We start from the raw sequence: 24,815 nt of genomic DNA, 5'->3' as shown, positions 1-24,815 counted from the left end.
CCCAAGTGCCTAAGCAGAGGCTTGGCATTGTGGTGGCGGGAATTGATGTCAGGTTTGTTTGGTGGGCACCCATGGTTTTCCCGGTTAAGGGAAGTAGCGGGGGACAGACGGCAGCTGGGTTTGACGGCCCTCTGCTGTTTTTGCCCGCTACAGGGTCACCCCCCCCTTTTGGCGAGCTCCCTGGGCGGGCGGCGACGCCATTTGGAGAGGATACCCGACCGCTGCTGGCCTGGCAGCAGCTAGTTTTATCTGGCTGCTGCCGGGGGCTGGGTGGCCTGCCCCTTCCGGACTGGGAAGGGTTTGGGGGATTCCCTTCGTCTGTCCGGTTAGTTGTTAGGTTGCCCCAGGCTGTTGGTTCAATAAAGTTGCCCTGTTTTAAACCCACATATTGTGTTGCCTCGTTCTTTCGACTGGGGGGGCAATCCAGCCCCTTCCCGCCCGCGCCGACTTCAGGCGGCTTTAGGGCGGGGGCCGTTTTTGCCTCCCCAGATGGAGCGAGGCAACGGCCCCTTCATCCGGGGATGCAGCGGGCGTGGTCGCTGGGGCTTTATAAGCCCAACCACGCCTGCGGCCACGCACTTCTGCTGGCCGTTTTGGCCCACCCTCCCACCCGGCAATAGTACAGGCTCCTCCGGTCACCGTTTTATCGGGGCCAGGTAGGAATTTTTTCATCTCAACTGATTGGCTTGAGTTGGGATGTTTTTCGCCTATCTTGTACTGCTGCTTCGAGGTTGGGTTTTTTGTGTTAGGTAACTTTATGGGGCTGGAATTGATGTCAGGTTTGTTTGGTGGGCACCCCTGGTTTTCCCGGTTAAGGGAAGTAGCGGGGGACGGACGGCAGCTGGGTTTGACGGCCCTCTGCTGTTTTTGCCCGCTACAGGGTCATCCCCCCCCTTTTGGCGAGCCCCCTGGGCGGGCGGCGACGCCATTTGGAGAGGATACCCGACCGCTGCTGGCCTGGCAGCAGCTAGTTTTATCTGGCTGCTGCCGGGGGCTGGGTGGCCCGCCCCTTCCGGACTGGGAAGGGTTTTGGGGATTCCCTTCACCTGTCCGGTTAGTTGTTAGGTTGCCCCAGGCTGTTGGTTCAATAAAGTTGCCCTGTTTTAAACCCACATATTGTGTTGCCTCGTTCTTCCGACTGGGGGGGGCAAATAGAAGCACAGAAATGCATTAACATTTGCTTTAGCATTATTAATTGTGCATTGCTGGGTCCATGATGTAGTAGCCTGGAAATGCAAACCTAAGTACTTAAAGTGTTTAACTTGTTCGAGCTCGTTCTTGCCCACCCTCCAAGTATATTGCTTTCTAGATTGGAAAAGACTAACACTTTCAATTTCTTATAATTTAATTCTAATTGATTTATTTTACAGTGCTCTTGGCAGTGATTTAATAGCCAAAGTAAACCTACCAAGAGCAGGACAATAGGACCATGTCATCTGCGTAAAGCAAAATTGGGACATTGGTGGTACCCAATTAAGGGCTGTGGCCATCCACTTGGGTCAAAAAGACAAGATCAGATAGAACAGGCAACTGTCCAACTTTGAACAGATCATGATCAATTTTTTCCGGACAAAAGTGCTGGTGATCTACCACCATGAATATTAAGTTTCAAATTAGATTTTAACCCACCAAAGTTGGGTTCCAACCCCCCCCCCCCCCTTTACAATGCACCTTCTGTCATTTACTGGTAAGCAAATAAGCAAAAACAAAACAGAGAGATGAAGGTCCAGAAAGACATGCAAACAGTTTTTCTTAAATTTTTATTGTTATAACTTTCTTTAACTGTCTTAATAACTTTCTTTAATTTTTATTGAGTAATTTGTATTAAATTTAGGTCAAGTATTGATACAGGCTGATCTTGTGCAATCTTTAAAACTTCACTCTTGCTAATTAGTGAGACGTCTGAGCCTGAATTTCATCCACCAGCTTTTTGAAGTTGGGTGAATATTGCGTGAAGGTCAGTCTCAGGGAATCCTGGAGATGTTCATCTGTCATGTTGGAGCGCTGTGAATTCTTTGTTATTTTCAGATAAGAAAATGCAGATTCACACAAATAAGTTGAACTGAAACAGGAGTGTACAGCTTCACTGCATCTTCTCAAGTTGGGAAATTTGTCTCTAGGCACTAGCTTCCAAAACAATTCTTGCTCAGCATGGGTCTTGAGAAAAATGTCTTTTTTAAGGGTTACTATTTTGTTTTCAAGAGATGCCTTGTTCAATGAGTAATTTTTATTGATAGCAGCTGCAGTTTCCTTAATGTCCATACCTGGTTTGAATGGGTATGACAAGTACTCCACAACTTTTTCAATTCTTTTGAAGTCACAGAATCTTTTTTCAAATTCCCGGATAACAGAGCAGATTTCTGTCACATACTTTTCGTTCTGAAAAACAAAAATTGGATATTGTCCCCGATGGTCCTGCATATTAGGAAAATGATCAAAAGTGTTTGCAAGATCAGTCATCATTAGCTCAAATTTGCTCTTGAAGGATGAAACTGTACTCATCATCTTGCCAATGCATCTGTTTTTACCTTGTACAATGTTCATATCACTTAGTCCACCTGTAAATGCCAGATCACATAACCACTCCTCATCTCCCAACTCTGCTATGTCATCTCCCCTCTCCTTCAAAAGCCTTCTTATTTCATTCAGCAAATCACGAAATCTTTGCAGGAATTTGTGCCTACTTAGCCACCTTATATCTGTGTGCAAAATGATTTCCGCTGCCCCTTCATCGAGTAAGATTGAAAAGTAGTCTTTTAAGTGATCTTCCATGAACTGAATTTACAATTTTGAAAGTGATGTCCATGACAGACTTTATATTGAGTCTCTTGCTTGCCAAAACTTGCTGGTGAATGATGCAGTGGTAAGAAAGAAAATCTGGAAAGTTGTCATGCTGTCTACAGAGGCCTATGAAACCGTTAATCTCACCTGTCATTGCTCTTGCTCCATTAGTAGTGATGGAAACAAGTTTATGCAATGGAAGATTACACTTTGTCACAAAAGAATAGAAAGAGCTGAATATTTCCTGATCGGTAGTTCCCCCTTTTAAAGAAGTCATTCCAAGTAGTTCTTTAACACTGAAGTCTTCAAAAACCATCCAGATAAAGACTAGTTACTGGGCTATGTCTCTTATGTCTGTAGATTCATCCAATTGGAGTGAGAAAGCAACGCAAACTGAAACATCCTCCAACAATTGTTTAGCTGTGTCTCCACACATCTTTTCTATTTGCCGCACGACGGTGTTTCTTGACAATTGTACATTTTGAACAGCAGCTATGATCTCTTTCTTATTCTTAAATCTTTCAAAAAGATTGTCTGCTGCTTCAAGAAAACAATCTTTTGCAAATTCTCCTTCATTGAAAGGTTTGCATTTCTTTGTGATCAGGTTGCTTCAGTTTATGAATTTCACTTTTGGGTGGAAAATCAGCATCAAACTTATTGCTATGCAGAGCCTTATAATGACGCTCCAGATCCATACTGGCACCAATCATCAAATACCACCACACCAAACAATCATCAAAAAAACCCAAACACCTGTCCAGCAAACCATGAGACCAAGTGGGGCTGGTGATCTACCACTGACCCCTCCGTGATCTACTGATAGATCGTGAACTACCTGTTGGACATACCTGAGATAGAAAAAAAAAAAATCAAATAGGAGGGGTTTAAGAACGACTTCCGGGGAGGAAAATGGCGAGCTGAGTTGTCTCTCGTAACGGGAGCAAGCTGAAGGTCTTGTTCGGGGTAGTGGAGGGCAAACCAAAGCCCACTGCCTACCTTTCTCAGTGAGAGAAAGGTCCAAGACTTGCACTAAAAACTTTAGAAGAGATTTACCTTGGCTGAAAAGGAGCTTTGGAGAAGGGTCCTTTGAGGCTTTGAGGAGTCTCAGAAGTTTGCAAAATTATCGTCTGCAAGATCTCTCAGAGCCATGGATTTGGCATAAGCTCGTCACGATCCTAACCTTCTGGGACATTTTTAAACAACTAAAGTCTTGGAAGACCAGTGGAACTTGGATAAACAGAGGAAAAAAGGTACAGAAACTCTTCTTTCACTCCGGAGCTATTTACAGACTAAAGAGACGTTTTAAAGGTGGAAATAAGGGGAAAATATAAAACTTGCAAGTAGAAGAAGGGAAGGGTGAAGTTTGGACTATTTTGACATAAAAGACAGTGTTAAAAACTGCTAAAAATTGAAGAGAAATCATTGTTGTGTCTACTTACGATTTGTGGAATGTAAACAACCATACTGCGCAGGAATATACTGGAACAGTCCTCTAACTCTACTGAGCAAGACAGGAAGTGCGTCAAGCAATCTATAAGGTTGAAGGTGACAGAGACAGGAAGCAGTAAAGAAAAAAGCCTACTCTACATCATAGAGAAACATCGGCAGCCATTGCTGGGAGGTCCAATTTAAAACATCGTTTTAAAAAGATTTGGGACTTTAAAAAGTGACAGAAACGACAGGGAAAAGGGTAAGAAGATAAGAACTATTGACTACATTATTGGTGGGCTCCTGGGGTGATTTTAAAAGGGGAAAAAAATCTTTAAAAGGAGAAAAAATCGCGGCCGCCATTTTGGATTTTTTAAAGACTTTTTTGTTAAATATCTTTGCTTTGGGGGCTCAGAAACCAGCGAAATTGGGCTTGCTGGAAAGGGCAAGCCCTGCTCTATTGAACCTGACTGTCAGATTTTAAATTGGTGAGGTCAAAAATTTTGTCATTTTTTTAAAGGGGAAAAATTCTTCAAAAATTTATATCTGGGCCTGGGAAGCTCAGAAGAAAACAGAACAAAGTTTAATTGAGAGAGAAAATTTAGACCTTCTGAACTTGGTAGTCAAACTTGCAAATTGTGCGACGGAAATTTTTGGTATTTTAATTGCATCCCCCTTGCTCTTTGCTTAAATGTCAGAGCCCAGGCAGCTCCGAACAAGAGCCCTTTCATTAGAAAAAATGCAAGACCAAATGGAGGCTATGGAAGCCAGGATTATGAAAGGAGTTAAGAAAATGATGGAAGAGTTGAAGGAAGAACTTACTACAGTGATTAAAAAAGAAGTGGATGACCTCAAAAACCAAATTGGGAAAATAGACAAGAAAGTACAGGAGGTGGAGGAGAAAGTTAAAACACATGATACCACCTTGCTGAAAGTACAAGAAAAAGTGACGATTCACGACTGCAAATTAATGGAAAATCAGCTACGTTTGAGAGGAGTACCTGAGGAAGAGAATGATGATTTGAAAGGATATATAACAAACATAATCGCAGAATTCTTAGAAGAAGACCCTGATAAGACTAAAAGCATGTATGATCACATGTATAGAGTCAACTCGTTATATGCCAAAAAAAATAACTTACCAAGAGATGTGGTTGTAAGATTCATGACAAAGGAAATGGTGGGAAGGATTATGAAGAGAAACTTTGAACAATCATTGATAGTAAGAGGTAGCAGAGTGAGAATTATGAAGGAGCTACCGAAAGAAGTGATAAATGACAGGAGAACATATAAAAAGTTGACAGAAAAATTGAAAGACAATGGCACAAGGTATAGATGGATAATCCCCGAGGGTGTGAGCTTTGAACTTCAGGGGAAGAGAGTCACGATCACAAATGCCCGAGAACTGAGGAGATTTTTTGAAGAAAATAAAGAATTTGCACCATGATGGATTACAAACTATTGTCTTGGAATGTTAATGGACTAAATTCACCACAAAAAAGAAGGGCAACTTTTCATTGGATTAAAAAGCAAAATTGTAATATAATTTGTTTGCAAGAAGTCCACATTAAACAAAAGGATTATAAATTTTTATGGAACAAACAATTGGGAAGGGAATTTTTTTCGTTAGCTGACCAGAAAAAAAGGGGAGTAGTTTTTTATATTAAACAAGACCTGGAGCCAAAATTGGTATTTAAAGATAAGGATGGAAGATTTGTAGCAGTGGAAATAACATCAAATGGGAAAAAAACGCTGTTATTGGGACTATATGCACCTAATGGTGCAAAAGATGTTTTTTTTAAAGACATTACACAACAACTAGATGAGTTGACCTACGATCAAATACTCTTAATGGGAGATTTTAATGGAACAGTTGAGAACTCATTGGATAGATCCGGAGGGGAAAAAAATAGTGGAAAAGAAGGAAAATTGCCAAAGTCTTTTTTTGAATTAGTAAAACAGGAAAATTTGGAGGACATATGGAGAAAGTTTAACCCTGAAGTGCGGGACTATACTTTTTTTTCTGCAAGACATAAGACATTTTCTAGAATTGACATGCTATGGGGAACCAGAGATTTAGGCCTCATAACAAGAAAGATAGAGATTTTGCCTAAAATTGGCACTGACCATAACCCAATAATGTGGATTACAAAACTGTCCAAAAGATTGAGAAGATGGAGATTGAATGAAGACTTGCTACAGAACAAAGAAACAGTGACTTTCCTAGGAAAAGAAACTAAAGAATTTTTCCAAGTGAATGATAAAGAAGATATCGATTTTCAGACGGTCTGGGATGCTTATAAAGCAGTAATGAGAGGGTTGCTGATTACTTTGAACAATAAAGATAAAAGGGAAAAAGAAAAACAACTACTGGATATTCAAAATGAAATAAAGAAAAAAGAAAGAGAGCTGAGGAAAAGACCAGGGAAAAAGAAAATTCTAAGAGAAATTTCAATATTGCAAACGCAACTAAGACATTTATTAAACAAAGAAGTAGAATGGAATTTGAAAAGGCTCCAGCAAAAATCGTTTGAAGGAGCAAATAAGACGGGGAAATACTTGGCGTGGCAGCTGAAAAAAAAGAGGGAAAATAAAATAATTAATAGAATTGTGATAGATGAAAGAGACGTAGTTACTCAAGAGGGAATAAAAAGAGAATTTTTTAAGTATTATGCCAAGCTGTTTAAAGGTGCTGAAGTAAAGAGAAAAAAGATAGATGAATATCTACAGAAAATAAAAATTGAGCCATTAACTGAGAATATGAGAAAAATTTTGAATGACCCAATTGAAAAAATAGAAATTGAGGCAGCAATCAACGTGATGAAAAATGATAAAGCTCCCGGGCCAGACGGTTATACAGCCAAGTATTTTAAAATGTTTAAAGATGAATTAATACCAAAATTACAGAAGCTGATGAATGCAATAAGAGTCAAAGGGAAGGTACCAAATACATGAAAAGAAGCTGTTATTTCTTTGATACCTAAAGAAGAAAGAGATGTTACAAATGTGAAAAATTACAGACCAATTTCACTTTTGAACAATGATTATAAAATATTTACAAGAATTCTGGCAGAACGTCTTAAGCAATATTTGATAAATTTTATAAAAGAGGACCAAGCCGGTTTTCTTCCCAAAAGACAAATAAGAGACAATATTAGAACTGTTGTAAATATTGTAGAATATTATGAAAGACATCCAGAAAAGGAAGTAGCGCTATTCTTTGCGGATGCAGAAAAAGCATTTGACAATTTAAATTGGGACTTTATGTTTGCAGTGATGGAAAAAATGGAGCTTGGAGAAAGTTTTATAAGAATGATAAAGGCAATATATTCTGAACAAAGTGCAAGGCTGTGCATCAACGCAGATCTTACAGATGAAATGAAAATTAGTAAAGGTACCAGACAAGGCTGCCCGCTTTCGCCATTGCTGTTTATAATGACTCTTGAAATTTTACTAATGCAGATTCAAGAAGAAAAAGATTTAGAAGGACTACAAATAAAAGGATTTACCTATAAATACAGAGCATTTGCAGATGATATAATGTTTATAAATGAAAATCCTTTACAAGTTACACCTTTGTTGTTAATGAGAATACAAGAGTTTGGGGAGTTGGCGGGACTTTATATAAACAAAGAAAAATCAAAAATCTTATGTAAGAATATGCAGAAAAATAGACAACAAGAACTACAAAGACTAACGGGTTGTGAAGTTACCTCTAAGGTAAAATACCTAGGGGTAGAGATAACAATGAAAAATATTGATTTGTTTAAGAACAATTATGAAAAGCTATGGCGTAAAATAGAAGAAGATATGCTAAAGTGGAACAAGCTCAATTTGTCACTGTTGGGTAGAATAGCTGCAGTAAAAATGAATATTTTACCAAGGATTATGTATCTGTTTCAAACCATCCCCATTGTGAAAGATGCTAAGCAATTTGATAAATGGCGAAGAAAAATTTCGGAATTCGTGTGGGCCGGGAGGAAATCTAGAATTAAAATGAAAGTCCTGATAGATGCGAAAGAGAGAGGTGGATTCCAATTACCAGATTTGAAACTGTATCATGAAGCAATTTGTTTAGTATGGTTAAAAGAATGGATAACGTTATTAAATAAAAAACTTCTAATGTTAGAAGGCCATGGAAAAAAATTCGGCTGGCATGCATATTTGTACTATGAAAAAAAGAAGATGGACGGTCTTTTCTCTCACCATTATATAAGGAGTAGCTTATTAAATGTGTGGATAAAGTACAAGAAATATGGTGATGAGAGGAGACCTTTATGGATAGTGCCGGCTGAAGTGATAAAGTTAACGGCCAAAACAGTCAAGGAAAAACAACTATCATACAACCAGTTACTAAAAATACAAAGCGGGAAAATAGAATTGAAAACTGCAGAAGAACTAAACTATAAATATGATTGGTTTCAAATGCAACAAATAAAAAGTTTGATGGAGAATGATATCAAAGCTGAAGGAATAAGGAAAGAACAAACAGAAATGGAAAGAGTTCTGCTTGGAGATAATGAGAAATTAATTTCAAAAGTGTACAAATTACTTTTACAATGGGCTACAGAAGATGAAGTAGTGAAATCTCAAATGATAAAATGGGCAATTAATGTAAATAAAGAAATAAAGATGGAATCTTGGGAATATCTGTGGAAAAATTCCATGAAACTCGCAACATGTCATAGTATTAAAGAGAACTGTTTTAAGATGATGTATAGATGGTATATGACTCCAAAAAAATTAGCAAAGATGAACAATAAGATGCCAGATAGGTGCTGGAAATGTAAAAAGCATGAAGGTTCTTTCTACCATATGTGGTGGACTTGTGAAAGAGCTAAAATGTTTTGGCAAATGATTCAACAAGAGATATCTAAGATCCTGGGATATGAATTCAATAAAGAGGCAGAGACTTTTCTGCTGGGATTACAAATGGAAAAATTTCCAAAAGAAGATAGAACATTAATATGGTACTTGCTCTCAGCTGCTAGGACATTGTATGCGCAGTTGTGGAAGCAAGAAAAAATACCAGAAAAATGGGACTGGATTATGAAAGTTATGTCATGGAGTGAAATGGACAAATTAACAAGAAAATTAAGAGACTGTGATTTAGAACTTTTTAACCAAAAGTGGAAGAAATTCAGAAGATATGTAGAGAAAGAGTGGAAAATAAAAGGACATTGGACAATTTTTGAGGATTAAGATTTTTAAGATAACAATATAACTCTTGAAGGGGGTTCTTCTTCCCTATGTTTCTTTTTTGTTTCGTTTTTTTTCTTGATAGTTAAGGGTACCTTTAATATCTGTTTTTTTAAAGAAAATAACACTGGCGGGGGTCAAGTAATTGGGGGAGGGGTGGGAGAAAGTAAGATGTGGGGTAGAATGATGGTCTTTTTCTTAATATATATTAAGCTTTTTATAAGTTGTAGTTATAGTTCTACTACCATATGTTACTAATAAAATTGTTTATTCATAGGAGGGGTTTAAGAACACAGCCTTATTTGACTCCTTTGTTGGTCAGGATTTTTTGGGTTAGTCTCCCTGAGACAGAGTATCTAATTTGGCACTAAGTGATCATATGGAGTCTACTAATTAGAAAAACAAGCCTCTTGTCTAGGGATGTGTCAGCCATCTTCTTTCAAAGATGACTTCTGGGAATAGAATCAAAAGCCCTACTGAGGTCCAGAAATGCCATATACAATTTGGATCTTCTGTGCCCTATATATTTATTGACAAGCTGAGAGAGAACCAGACAGCGATCCAGAGTCAATTTCCACTGGTTAAAGCCTATTTGCTCTGAGCCAATGTATTTCTGAGTTGTTAGCCAAGTGTGGAAATTATTTTTTTAATAATTTTGCATATAGTTTGCCTATAACAGATAAAAGGCTAATGGCCCTAAAATTTGCAGGGTTTGAGTGGTCACCCTTCTTGAAAATTGGAACCATAATTGCATTGGTCCATCCTTTAGGCATGTGACCTGTAGAATTTACAATGGTAAAAAAGGCAGCAAGAGGAGGTGCCCAGCATTCAGGGTCCGCTTTTAAAATTTCTGCAGGTATCACATCAGGGCCAGGAGTTTTATCTGATTTTAATTGGTCAGTGAGAGGAACAACTTCTTCTGGAGTTATGGAGGGCCATTCAGGCATATTGTCAGGAACAAGGCTGGTCATATGGAAAGCACCTGGAGCCTCCTGTTGGAATAGATCAATAAAATACTGATACCAAGTAGAGGGAGCAATGACAGAAGGGCTGGAAATTCCTGGTCTAAGTGCTCTTTAACTAGTGTCCAAAATTGTTTAGAGTCATTGCAGGATATAGCAGTTAAAAGTTGTTTCCATTGTTTTTTGACAAAGACATTCCTCTTGATCTTAATAAGGTTATATAAGTAATTTTTGCATATTTGATATTCTTCTGGGAGATAAGGGGAGGTAGTGTCAAGCATGCTATTTCTATTAAATCAATACCTTTATTGGATTCTGATTCCTTCCTCTTTAGCTCTGACAACTGTTCTTTCCCATAGCTGCCTATCAAAGCTCAAACCCCTCTCTTACTTTTTTCACCTCCCTTTCCTCTTCCCCACCTCTGGGTAGAAAATGTAGGAATGGTGTAACTTTGATGATAGAGAGAAAGGAGGCGACTCCCCCAAATAGTTCCCATTCATTGCTTATCAACAGGAGCAAGAATGTATGAGATCGAGGGAAGTTTCAACCGCAAGATAGTACTGGGTAGTATTTTTGCATAGTTGTAACAATTCAAACATGCTTGTTACGTCTTAAGGCTATCTTTTCTATACTCTTTGATGTAGTCCTTAAAACACTATGCCATGAGCAATTCTGTATTACTCTCAAGGTACTGCACCTTGAGCAACAATGGATTATGAATAAAACAAGTCTTTGTATCAAGCAATTGCTTGGTTATTCAAAATACCTATGCTTGACATTTTGAGAGTGATCCAAGCTGGAATTTAACTGAACTGGTAACTTTCTGAACGAATGCGGAGAGAGCTCCAGATAACAGTGAACTCCCTAACCCTCTGGAAAGAGGAAGAGGTGAGAGCCGAGAGGACGAGATCGAAGTATGGACCCCCCCCCATGGCACATTCTAGACACTTGATGGGCTGCGAGGTGAGGGTCTCCCCTGCACATGCAGCAACTTCTCGTCACCCCCTGAAATTGGGAGCCGCGGACCTTTACCACCCTGATGGAGGAGGCACCAGTGTGGAGAGAGGTCATCCTGACCCGACACTCCCACAGTGTGAGGGTGATGATTGGGGAGAGCGACCTGGGAAACACTCACAAGAGTGCCCGACCTGTCAGTGGCAAGGAGCAAGAGGAATCCCAACCCGAAGAAGGGGAGGAAGGGGAGGGTCTCGAGCAACCTGGCCCTGATGAAGAGGAAGAGATCAGACCAGACAAGTGAGGAATACTCCAGATGGTGAGAAATGAGATGGCTGACATGGCAAGGGGCCTGAGGGATGAGATCCAAGAAATGGGGCAAGAAATTAGAAGGCAACTCGACTGAGTGTTAAGACCCACTGACCAGAGGGGAATACCAATGCCCCCTCTGGAAAGACAACTGAACGCGCTGCTGGTACCAACCCCGATGCCACCACCAATGGCGCCACTACCAGTTCCTCAAGATTACAGTAGAGGAAGGGAGCTAGATGCTACATTCGATGGGGACCTTGAAAAAGTGGAGTACTTCTCCATCCAAGCCAATAGTTACATGCACCATTGGAGAAACACATTTCCTGACGAATTCAGCCATGTGGACTACCTGGGATCAAAGCTGAAAGGGGCAGCCAAATGATGGTACGTGAATTTGTACGAGACCAGGAGCCCCAAATTGGATACAGTAGCCACCTTCCTGCAAGCTCTACTCACGCAGTATGAAGACCCGCTGCTGACTGCCCTCCGAGACATGCAGCAGGGGTCGAAATCGGTGCGTGAGTATGTGGCCGAATTTAGAGCAAACACAGCTAAGGTTCGGGGTTGGAATGAACTAATGAAGATAGAACAGTTCCAGAGGGGACTGAACGCAAGCGTGTTAGATAGAGCTCTACAACAAGCTCGTCCCACCACACTGGTGGGATGGGTGCAATTAGCAGGCGAAGTAGAGACAAACATAAAAAGAGTGGCCCTACAACATCAACAGCAGCAAGGGGGAAAGGGGGGACGTGAGTCTCGGTTGGGGGCAAAATCTGAAGGGAAAAAGGCTACTCCGGGGGGGAAGAGCCACCAAGCCTACTACTCCTCACAGGTGTTTCTGATGTGGGGATCTAAATCACCTAGCTGCCAACTGCCCAGAGCAACCTCAAGGCCCCCCCTTACCCCGAAGTCATGGAATTAATGGCACCATTGAGAGTGAGAATAACTAGATCTTTATTTTTTTGTCCCATTGACTTTATTAAATTCAAAACTAAAGAGATTTGTGCATATGCGGGCCCTGATTAATTCAGGATGCACCAGAAAAATAATTACCCCCAAATTAGTGGATGCTCTGGGTCTCCCCAAAGTTCCCTTGCCCCAGTCCATACAATTTGAACAGATGAACGGGACAGTAATGAAAGGGAGAACCCTGCATGGAGCAGAATCAAGCAGTGCTAGTAAGCATAGAAAATCATTGGGATACCGAACTTTTTGTGATTGCTCTTTCCGCATCTTTTGACATGGTTTTTGGAGTAGGTTGGCTGGCGAAACATGAACCAGACATTAAATGGGGAGACCAAATCATAGACTTCACTGACAGTAAGTGCGATCGTCACCAGTGGGATAAGGCTTGGGGTATGGAACCTCCCCCTAGAAATGAGAGACTATGTTTAACAGTAGAAGGAGTGTGCTCCATCCCCAAAGAATATAAGGATTTAAGAGGGGTATTCAGCAAAGAGGAGGCGAATGAACTTCCCCCCCATCGGAATACCGACTGTGCCATAGAGCTAATCCCAAGGCAAGAACTCCCCAAAGCAAAACTATACTCCATGGGGTAGGCAGAGAAAAATCTAAAGAGAGGATTTATCAGACCAGCAACAGCCCCACATGCTGCCCCAGTACTGTTTAGAAAGAAGAAGGACAGGTGGGCTTAGACTTTGCACAGATTTTCGAGGGATCAATGGAATATCCACCTCGAATGCCTACCCCATCCCATTGATTAAGAACCTGTTGAATATGGTGTTAGGAGGGAAAATCTTCACAAAATTGGACTTAAGGGATGCTTACTTTAGAGTGTGCATAAAGGAAGGGGACAAGTGGAAAACTGCCTTCAATACTCCCATGTGTCAATTTGAGTACCTAGTCATGCCGTTTGGATTACAAGGTGCGCCTGGAGTTTTCATTAATTTCATAAATGAAGTACTAAGGGAGTATTTATATAAAGGGGTCGTGCTGTACCTGGATGATATAATTATTTATTCCAAGGATTTAAAGTCTCATGTGAAATTAGTGCAGGAAGTGCTCAGCACTCTGTATGAACATAAACTATAAGCTAAATTGTCCAAGTGTGAGTTCCACAAGACAGAACTGGACTATTTGGGATACAGAGTGCCTGGAAAGGGACTAGCAATGGACCCCACAAAGATACAAGCAGTATTAGATTGGGAACCCCCGAGGACATGTAGGCAACTCCAATCTTTCCTTGGATTAGCGAATTTTTACCGTAATTTCATTCAGGGCTTTGCGCCCACTATGTTGCCATTAACGAACCTTCTTAAAACAAAAGGAAAGGGTCCAGAAGCAAAAAGACCAAGTGCTACACTAGTATGGACAGCCAAGTGCCAAGAGGCGTTTAATAAACTGAAAAGGCTGTTCACCAGTGAACCTATTCTTAGTCACCCAGATGAATTGCAACCTTTTGTGGTCCAATGTGACGCCTCCGACGTCACAGTGGGAGCAATATTAATGCAGGCAGATGATGAGGGGAGGCTAAGACCCTGTGCATATCTCTAAGAAATTTTCCCAAGAACAGCGGAATTGGTCCGTGTGGGACAAAGAGGCATTTGCCCTGACTTTTGAATTAAAAACCTGGAGGTCTTGGCTAGAGGGAGCCTGAGTCCTGTTCGAAATTTGGACAGATCACAAGAACTTAGAGGCCCTTACAGGGCGACAGAAACTAACTGAAAAATAAATTCAGTGGACGGGATTTTTGCCAAATTCAATTTTACCTTAAAGCATATCCCGGGATCAAAAAATTTCTTGGCTGATGCCCTATCTCAACTTCCGCAACACAACAGTCAAAAGGAGGAAGTTATTGACTCTATCATATCACCCAATCACCTAGTTGGGGTAGTCACTACTAGGTCCAAAACAAAAAAAAGGTAACATAGAAGAAAAATGGGGAGGAGAACAACTAATCACAGAAGTAGAGAAAGAGGGAGATACCAAACCAGGAGTTACAAAAGGGGAAGGAGGATTTTGGTACTGTGAAGGGAAACTCTACATACCAGAAAGCCTCCAGAAAGAAGTTCTACAATTTTGCCATAATAGTAAAATTTTAGGGCACTTTGGCTATGTGAAAACATTACACTTGGTCAATCGACAATTTTGGTGGCTGCATATGAAAAAAGACATTTTGAGCTATGTGTCCACCTGCCCGGTATGCATCATGGCCAAGAAAAGGGGAGGAAAGCCCCCCGGATTGCTACAACCCTTAAAGACCACCGGCAGGCCGTGGTCAGTAGTTTCAATGGGCTTTATTGTAGAACTTCCCATGTCTCAAGGGAAAACAGTAATATTGGTAATAGTGGACACTTTCTCAAAGCAAGCCCATTTCATCCCATGCCCACAATTACCCAATGCAAAGAAGCTAACCTATTTGTTTTTCCAACATGTGGTCAAATTACACTCCTTCCCTGATAAGGTCATTAGCAACAGGGGCCCACAATTCGTTGCCAACTTCTGGCTGGAGTTTTGCAAATTAACAGGCATAGAGCAAGGTCTGAGCTCAGCATACCATCCCCAGACAGACAGACAGACGGAAAGAGTAAATGCGCCCCTAGAACAGTATTTATGGTGCTATGTGAATCACCAACAATCCAACTGGGTGGAATTACTACCCTTTGTAGAATATGGATATAACAACAGTGTCCACAGTTCTACCAAAACGTCTCCTTTCAGAGTAGTGAATGGCTACATTATTACCAGGAGGGGAAACCACGGGATTGCCTTCATCGTTTGAACATTGTTGGGGAACTTTAGGAAAAGAATGGAAAGTAATACAGGAAAATTTAGAGGCAGCCAAAGACACTTATAAAAAATATTATGATAAGAATCATGTTCCAGTGTGGGATTTCAAAGTAGGAGAGACAGTTTTCTTATCAACTAAGAACTTGCCAATGCCTCAGCTGTCCAAGAAGTTGGCTTACAAGTTCCTGGGCCTGTTCAAAATAAAAAGAGTCATCAATAAAGTGACCGTGGAATTAGATCTACCAAAAATGTTTAGTAAAATCCATCCTGTCTTTCATTGCAGCCTATTACACCAAGATCCTGGAGCTATGTCTTGGCACCCTCGACCACCAGCTCCACAACCTATCCAAGTTGGGAATCAGAGTCACCATGAAATACAGGAAATTCTGGATGCAAAATTTAAAAGAGGGGTGCTGTGTTTTCTAATTAGATGGAAACACTTTCCACCTAGTCATGATGAGTGGATGGAGGCTTCAAATGTAAGGGCTGCCAGACTAATAAAGAAATTCTACCAAATGAACCCAAATAAACCTTAAGGGGGGCAGTATGTGAAGCATGCTATTATGGATAAAACAAGTCTTTGTATAAAACAATTGCTTGGTTATTCGAAATACCTGTGCTTGACAGGTAGCGTTGCAAAATTGGCAATAAATGGAACATAGATGTTCAATAGATGATAAACAATTTGGAAGAGTTCTTGCAATAATAAATAATCTGTTATGTACAACAATCCCTTCAACAGAGATCAGTCACAGAACCTTTGTTGGCATAACAATAACAGTATCAAATCAAGAAAGCAGGAAAAAAGGTGGTTAATTAAACATTCTAAACAGACTTCTCCCCCTATAAGAACAGTAAGGGAAGTTTGCCACCATTTTGATTGTGTCAGCCTTATTTGAGGCTAATAAATTCACTATCTTACTTTCATCAGATTTACCCTCCAGGGTTTGCAATAAAGGATCCAGATAAGATGCACGTAAAGCACAGTAGAAGCTACAGGATTTATTTATTTATTTATTTTTGTTAATTTGTATTCTGCCCTTTCCTGCAAGCAGGCTCAGGGTGGATAACAACAAAAGTTAAAACAATTAGAAACTACAAGCTAAAACCATAAAATACAATAGAACAAATAGTACAATTATCACAGATGGTGGTTTCCATTGGACGCATTCTATATATCAGTACAGCAGTAGGCCCAGAGATGAAATAATAAATTAAGATAAGGTAATATAGTATCATAACAGGCAAGGGAGGTCAAGCACATGGAAATAAGGATGTTCGCTGCCTCAACTGAAGGCCTGGCAGAACAGCTCCATTTTGCAGACCCTACGAAATGGCATCAAATCACATAGCGCCTGGATCTCCACAGGGAGTTGATTCTACCAGACTGGGACCAAGGCCGAAAAGGCCCTGGCCAAGGCAAGTCGAACATCCTTTGGGCCAGGGAAAGTCAAAAGATACTGCAAAGCAGAACTTAGCTATCTCTGGGGCACCTCATTTCGTTGCTCTCATTTTCTTTTTTGAGAACAATAACAATAAATTTATCTATCTATCTATCTATCTATCTATCTATCTATCTATCTATCTATCTATCTATCTATCTATCTATCTATCTATCCATCCATCCATCTATCCATCTATCTATCATCTATTTATATGGGGAGAGGTGGTCCTGCAGGTATGCCAGTCAGGGCCTGCAGGAGTATATGGTATGTTCCTTCAATTTCCTTCAACCCACAGGGACATAACCTATCAGAGAGTGGTATTTTTTAAACCTCCCATATAACATGGTAGAAGGAAGCACATTAAAATGGGCCAACATAAATGCCCTTCGAATATAGGGGTCAATCAAACAAGAAATATACTCTGTAAGTGAACTACTAAAAGGAAAAATGATCAGTCTAAAAAAAAAAATACACCCACTGGTCTTTATATTAGCCACCAAGAGTAAGGAATTTAAGGAAGAAAATTCTTGAGGCCCTGGTCAACTTTGGGGCCTATATAGCAGGACAAGTCATATAGTTTAATTTCATATGATTTGTGGGTTTGGTCAGTGCAATGCAAAGGACATAAGAACATAAGAGAAGCCATGTTGGATCAGGCCAATGGCCCATCCAGTCCAACACTCTGTATCACACAGTGGCCAAACATGCATACATACATATACATATATATATATATATATATATATATATATATATATATATATATATATATATATATATATATATATATATATATATATATATATATATATATATATACACACACACACACACACACACACACATACACTGTGGCTAATAGCCACTGATGGACCTCTGCTCCATATTTTTATCTAAACCCCTCTTGAAGCTGGCTATGCTTGTAGCCGCCACAACCTCCTGTGGCAGTGAATTCCACATGTTAATCACCCTTTGGGTAAAGAAGTACCTCCTTTTATCCATTCTAACACGACTGCTCAGCAATTTCATTGAATGCCCACAAGTTCTTGTATTGTGAGAAAGGGAGAAAAGTACTTCTTTCTCTACCTTCTCCATCCCATGCATAATCTTGTAAACCTCTATCATATCACCCCGCAGTCGACATTTCTCCAAGCTAAAGAGCCCCAAGCATTTTAACCTTTCTTCATAGGGAAAGTGTTACAAACCTGTAATCATTCTTGTTGCCCCTTTCTGCACTTTTTCCAATGCTATAATATTCTTTTTGAGGTGCGGTGACCAGAATTGCACACAGTATTTCAAATGAGACCGCACCATCAATTTATACTGGGGCATTATGATACTGGCTGATTTGTTTTCAATTCCCTTCCTAATAATTCCCAGCATGGTGTTGGCCTTTTTTATTGCAATCGCACACTGTCTTGACATTTTCAGTGAATTATCTACCAGGACCCCAAGATCTCTCTCTTGGTCAGTCTCTGCCAGTTCACACTAGATCAACTTGTATTTGCAGCTGGAATTCTTGGCCCCAATGTGCATTACTTTGCACTTGGCCACATTGAACCTCATCTATCACGTTGACCCCCACTCACCCAGCCTCAACAGATCCCTTTGGAGTTCCTCACAATCCTCTCTGGTTCTTACCACCCTAAACAATTTAGTGTCATCCGCAAACTTGGCCACTTCACTGCTCACTCCCAACTCCAAATCATTTATGAACAAGTTAAAGAGCATGGGACCCAGTACCTCCACTGCAAAGACTGCCCATTTATACTCACTCTCTGCTTCCTATTATTTAGCCAGTTTTTGATCCACAAGAGGACCTGTCCTTTTACTTCATGACTCTCGAGCTTTCTAAGGAGCCTTTGATGAGGAACTTTATCAAAAGCTTTCTGGAAGTCAAGGTAAACAATATCTATCCAGTCTCCTTTGTCCACATGTTTTTTCACTCCCTCAAAGAAATGTAACAGGTTAGTGAGGCAAGATCTTCCCTTACAGAACCCATGCTGAGTCTTCCTCAATAACTCGTGTTCATCAATGTGCCTACTCATTCTGTCCTTGATAATGGTTTCTACCAACTTCCTGGGTATTGAAGTCAGACTGACTGGCCTGTAGTTACCCGGATCTCCTCTGGAACCCTTTTTAAAGATGGTGGTGACATTTTCTACCTTCCAGTCCTCAGAAACGGAGGCAGATTTCAATGAAAGATTATGTATTTTTGTCAAAAGATCCACAAGTTCAACTTTGAGTTCTTTCAGAACTCTTGGATGTATGCCATCCGGACCTGGTGACTTATTAGTTTTTAATTCGTCCATCAGTTGTAGGACCTCCTCTCTTGTCACCTCCATCTGGCTCAGGTCTTTCAACACCCCTTCCAAAAGAAGTGGTTCCGGAGCAGGCAAACACTTCTTATCTTCCACAGTGAAGACGGAGGCAAAAAATTCATTTAGCTTCTCAGCCATTTCCCTATCCTCTTTCAGTAATCCTTTGACCCCTTGGTCATCCAAGGACCCCACTGCCTCCCTGGCTGGGTTCCTGCTTCTAATATATTGGAAGAAATTTTTATTGTTGGTCTTTGTTTTTTGCAATATGCTCCTCATAGTCCCTTTTTGCCTGCCTGATCACAGTCTTGCATTTGATTTTCCATTGCCTGTGTTCCCTTTTATTAATTTCCCTTGGACTAGCTTTCCACCACTTAAAGGAGTCCTTCTGACCTTTTACAGCTTCAATTACTTTGTTTGTTAACCATGCAGGCCTTCTCTTATACCTGTTTGTACCTTTCCTAACTTGTGATATATATTTTATCTGTGCTTCTAGGATTGTAGTTTTAAATAGCCTCCAAGCTTCCCCAAGGGTTTTGACAGTATTTACGTTTCCTTTCAGTTTCCTCTTCACATGCCTCCGAGAATTTGCCCTTTTTAAAGTTAAACATCTCAGAGAATTTTTAAAGTTAAACATCTCAGAGAATTTGCCCTTTTTAAAGTTAAACATGGTTGTGCTGGTCTTTTGGAGCAACTCCCTATTTATACAAATAGTGAAATCAATAACGTTATGGTCACTGCTCCCTAGTGGTGCGATGACTTTTACATCTCTCACCAGGTCTTGGGCATTACTTAGGGCCAAATCCAGGATCGCCCCACCCCTGGTAGGTTCTGTGACCATCTGCTTCATAGCACAGTCATTGAGAGCATCTAGAAACTCAGTCTCTTTCTCTCAACCAAAACACATATTTACCCAATCAAAAGGAGGGAGGGATATCTGAGATTTTTGGTGGCTTAGAGGAGCCTTGCTGCTTCCTGGAACAGTGGTGCATTATGGGAACAAAATGATGCTTGGTAAACATATTATTTGTCATAAGCATTTGATGATCCTTCTAGCATTTAATTATCCATAAAACAATGGTCTATGATGGTCACATAATCTACAGATGAAGTATATATAAATCTTGCATGGCCCTAAAAGTTACAAGTTGGTCAGGTTTAATAGATAAAGTTATGAACTGTTACATTATTTGCAAAGTAATTCTCCAGGAGAAATAAATCAATGCATAAATTGTGTCTGCATGATCAAAAGCCAGAATCACACCGTAGTTCTTCTACAGAAGTGTTACCATGTTAATAGTCTAGCTGAAATGTTGGAAAATTTAATTCATGTTGAGATTCTGCTAATCTGGAGTTATGTCGGTATACTTAAATTTATGACGATTTTATGATCAGGGAATGAGATCTAGCCTTTGATTTTAGCATTCTACATGTGCAAGCAAACAGCAGAGCCTACAAATATGATGTTTACTGGGATATCTTTCAGAATACAGATAAATACAGTTTCATTTCAGAAACAGCAACAAGAAATTCCTTTTACAAAAATGTATTTCTCTTTCCCAGACTCACTCCAATTTTCTAACATTTCAGTAGAGCACATTTTTAAATAACATCCCATTTTCTCTGTTTCTCTCTTGGGCACTTAGCAACTGAATCCTGCTAGTAAAAACAAGTGATTTAGCTCAGGGCTGTCCCTATAGAAATCAGGAGGCATAGGTAGTAGAGTTCAGTCTGGAATGCAAATAGAGGTGGTTGGAATCAGCAATATGCTAACTTTTAAAAGCTCCTTTCTAAAATGCTTCAGGGACAAAGATAAAGGTATAATATATATAATAAATATTCCCTCCTTTGATTCTGAAAGAGTATATTTATGCACTTCGCCATCATCTTTCAGCTACTAATCTAGACTCTGCCATTTGCAAGTGTTACAGGCAGTGAAATATTTTATGGCTATCGTTATTTACTAGCTGATTGTATCTGTTTTAGAAATTGTCTCCTTTTCTCAATTACCAGATTACAAGATGTGATTTTTAAGTTTGTGGAAGTCTCTTCTAACATGAATACAAAGAAGAGCCATGTTGATATGATAAGGTAAAACTTTGCAAGAGCACATCTGCCATAATTTCGTCCCAGTGCCTTACTCATTTATTACACTGATGTTTAACTCAATGTGATCAGAGTGGTTTACATGGGATTCTGAAGCAGCATCCCATCCACACCTGATCAAGTTTCTGTAATTACTAATACTACAATATCACAGTACATTTGGACTATCTTTAGGTTCATAGATGAGGTGGTTCTAGAAAAAAAGCCCAAAGAAAAAACCTCACAGACATAAATACAGGAAAAAAACCCACATGGAAAAGTCCACACAGGAAAAAGCCCATACTGAAAGAAGCCCTCCTGGAAAGAAGCCCACATGGAATAGGGTTGCCAAGTCCGATGCAAGAAATATCTGGGAATTTTGGGGGTGAGGCCAGAAGACTTTGGAAGTGGAACCAGAAGCAAGGGTGTGACAAGCACAATTGAACTCCAAAGGGTGTTCCGGTCATAACATCTAAAGGGACCATTCTCCTTTTAAATGTCTTCCCTCCATAGGAAATAGTGAAGGATAGAGGCACCTTCTTTTGGGGCTCATAGAATTGGACCCCCTGGTCCAATCCTTTTGAACCTTAGAGGGTATTTTGGGGAGAGGCACTGAATGCTATGCTGCAAATTTAGTGCACCTATTTAAAAAACCAGCCCCCCCCCCCAGAGGCCAAGATACCCGTGGATCGATTCTCCATTATACCATTTTAAAAAATTAATTCCAACTATGTTTATTGATCTCTTCCTTTCAGACAGTGTGCGGTTGCCATAAAAAAGGCCAATGCCATGCTGAGAATTATTAGGAAGGGAACTGAAAACAAAATAATTCAGCCAGTATCATAATGCCCCTGGACAACCAAAATGTGTGGTGGAGGCCCGTTCCTCCCCTAGAACAAGAGTGGCAAGAGCCCGGCCCACCGCAGGCCACTCCATGATGGCCCACTTGCTGAGCCCCAACTGGGATCCAATTGGTGAACGTCGAGCCTGGTGGGCCGCCCAAAACACCATGCTGTGGCCAACGATCAAAAAATGCGCCTTTCAGGCCATGCCACAGCACCTAAGAAACAGAAAACAATCAATTGAACGAACAATGATAACATGATCACCCATGACAGACCCACTCAGGCATCCAATGGGCGAACATAACTTTTATAAGCTGCAGACCTCCAATGGCCCACCCGCTGAATAGCAGGTCCAGGGTACCCCATCGCAGCAGCAGTAGAAGCCGCTCCAATCTGAAAGGAATGGGTACTGAATCTGACACCTCCCAACCCCAGTTTATCCAGAGCCCTGGAGGTGATCATCCAAAACTGAAACTTGGTCAATGGTAATCTGTCAGCATGAGAAAACAGGGGGCCCAGCTCCGCACCCCTTGCAGCCACATACTGCTTTAATGCAAAAACAAGGCAAATACCCTTCTCATGGCACTGGCCCAAGTTGATCACAATCCCTTTCTGCTTTGATCTGTCTTGGATTTCCGTACCCTGATGGATACCTGTTCGCCCTCAAATTTTAAATCCCAAGACTGCAAGGCACGACCCAAAGAATCATGGCGCGAGCTAAGAACTAGTTCGCTAACTCTGAGCGCCCCCAAAAAAGCAGTTAGAGAGGCAGCATGAAACAGTAAAGTCTCAGACTTACACACCACCTTCCAAATTGTGTGTAAGCCCCTTAAAACAGAAGGAGAGAAGGGGTGCCTAGTATCTGGCCGGGGGGCCTGCTCACGAGCCCAACCCTCCAACATCTTCCGCAGCCGAAAATCGTTAGTGTACTCAGCAAAGCCTTTAATCTTGCTGTCAAATGCCAATGCAGCCAACTTAGCCCTTATAGATTTAACGACCAGCCCTTGCCTTTTAAATGGACGCAGATCTGCATAAGGTGCTGAGCCGGAATGGGCCACTGCAAACCCAACCCTACCTGTTCCCTAAAATTGTGAAATTGCTCGGCTGCCTGAGTATACGCCTTCTTGGTACTGGGCGCTAGGGCTAACTGCATTGCCCTGTCAGCCTCAACTCTCCAAGCCTCCACATTTCCGGTGGTATCTGTACCGGCCGCTGGTCGGCCTCTGGTCGGCCTCTGGTGCGAGTTGCCAAAACCGCTCCATCTGTCGGTGAGACAGAGCATCTGCCACTCCATTGCACACACCTGGGACATGCTTGGCAAGAAATAAAATGTTCAGTTGCAAACACCATAATGTAAATGCCCTAACAAGGCCCATAACAGGAACAGATTTGGAAGTCAACGTATTAATCATGTGCACCACAGCCAAGTTGTCAAACCAAAAGTGCACAACATGATTGGCCAACTCAGATCCCCATAGCTGAACCGCAACCACTATTGGAAAAAATTCCAAAAATGTAAGGTTGCGGCAAAGTTCTGTCCCTAACCATTCATTGGGCCAACTTTCGGTGCACCAATGGCCGCGAAAGTATACCCCAAACCCCGAGGAACCAGCTGCATCAGAAGTAATCTGGAGATCAGCCTCAATCCTCAAGTCTTCACGCCAAAACAAAACACCTTTAAATGAAGACAAAAATTGCTCCCAGATCTCCAGATCTTGATGCATGCCTTGACTAATCTGAATCTGGTGATGAGGCAAACGTAACCCACCCATGGCGTCACAAAGATGCCATAAAAAGGCCCGTCCAGGAGCCACTACTTTGCACGCAAAGTTAAGATGGCCCACAAGCTGCTGAAGCTCCAGTAGCGAAATCTTGCGCTTACCTTTCACCGCTGCCAACTTCACACACAAGCCTTGTACCTTCTCAAAGGGAAGCCGTGAAGCTTAACTCAGTGTATCCAACTCAATACCTAAGAAGGTTAAGACCTGTGAAGGGCCCTCGGTCTTCTAGTGAGCCAGAGGAATCCCCAATTCTTCTGCCAGCTGCAGGAACAAATGGAGCATCCGGGCACACTGTCCGGATCCTCCTTCACCCACAAACAAAAAATCATCCAAGTAGTGAACTGAATTGGCAGACCCCGCCCTATTACGTAGGGCCCATTCTAAAAAGGAACTAAAGCGCTCAAAGGCAGAACATGATATCAAGCAACCCATAGGCAATGCCCTATCCATGTAATATTTGCCCTCAAACATTAACCCCAAAAGCTCGAAGTCATCGGGGTGAACCGGAAGCAGACGAAATGCTGACTTGATGTTGCATTTTGCCATTTCAGCTCTAACACCACAGCTCCGCACCACTTTGACCGCCTGGTCAAAGGAGGTGTAACGGACCGAACACAAATAGTCGGGAATGGCATCATTTACCAACCCCCCTTTTGGGAAAGACAAGTGGTGAATAAGCCGGAACTCCCCCGATGCTTTCTTTGGCACCACACCCAAAGGGGAAACCCTTAAGTTAGGAACAGGCGGACTATCAAACGGGCTCAAAACGCGGCCCTCCACACACTCCTTACCTATCTTATCACGAACTACCTCTCCATCCCCTGGATGGAACGTAATCCAGGCCCCTAGGGCCCTGGAATGGAATATGGAACCCAGAAAGAAAACCGTCAGCCAGATACTTCTTATCTGCAGCCCTCGGGTAATTGGCCAAAAGCTCATTAGGTACCCCCAGCCT

Source organism: Heteronotia binoei, chromosome 3, assembly GCF_032191835.1.
Source record: "Heteronotia binoei isolate CCM8104 ecotype False Entrance Well chromosome 3, APGP_CSIRO_Hbin_v1, whole genome shotgun sequence".
In the NCBI taxonomy this organism is placed as follows: Eukaryota; Metazoa; Chordata; class Lepidosauria; order Squamata; family Gekkonidae; genus Heteronotia; species Heteronotia binoei.
The sequence above is the reverse complement of the archived record's forward strand: the minus strand, read 5'-3'. Positions refer to the sequence as shown.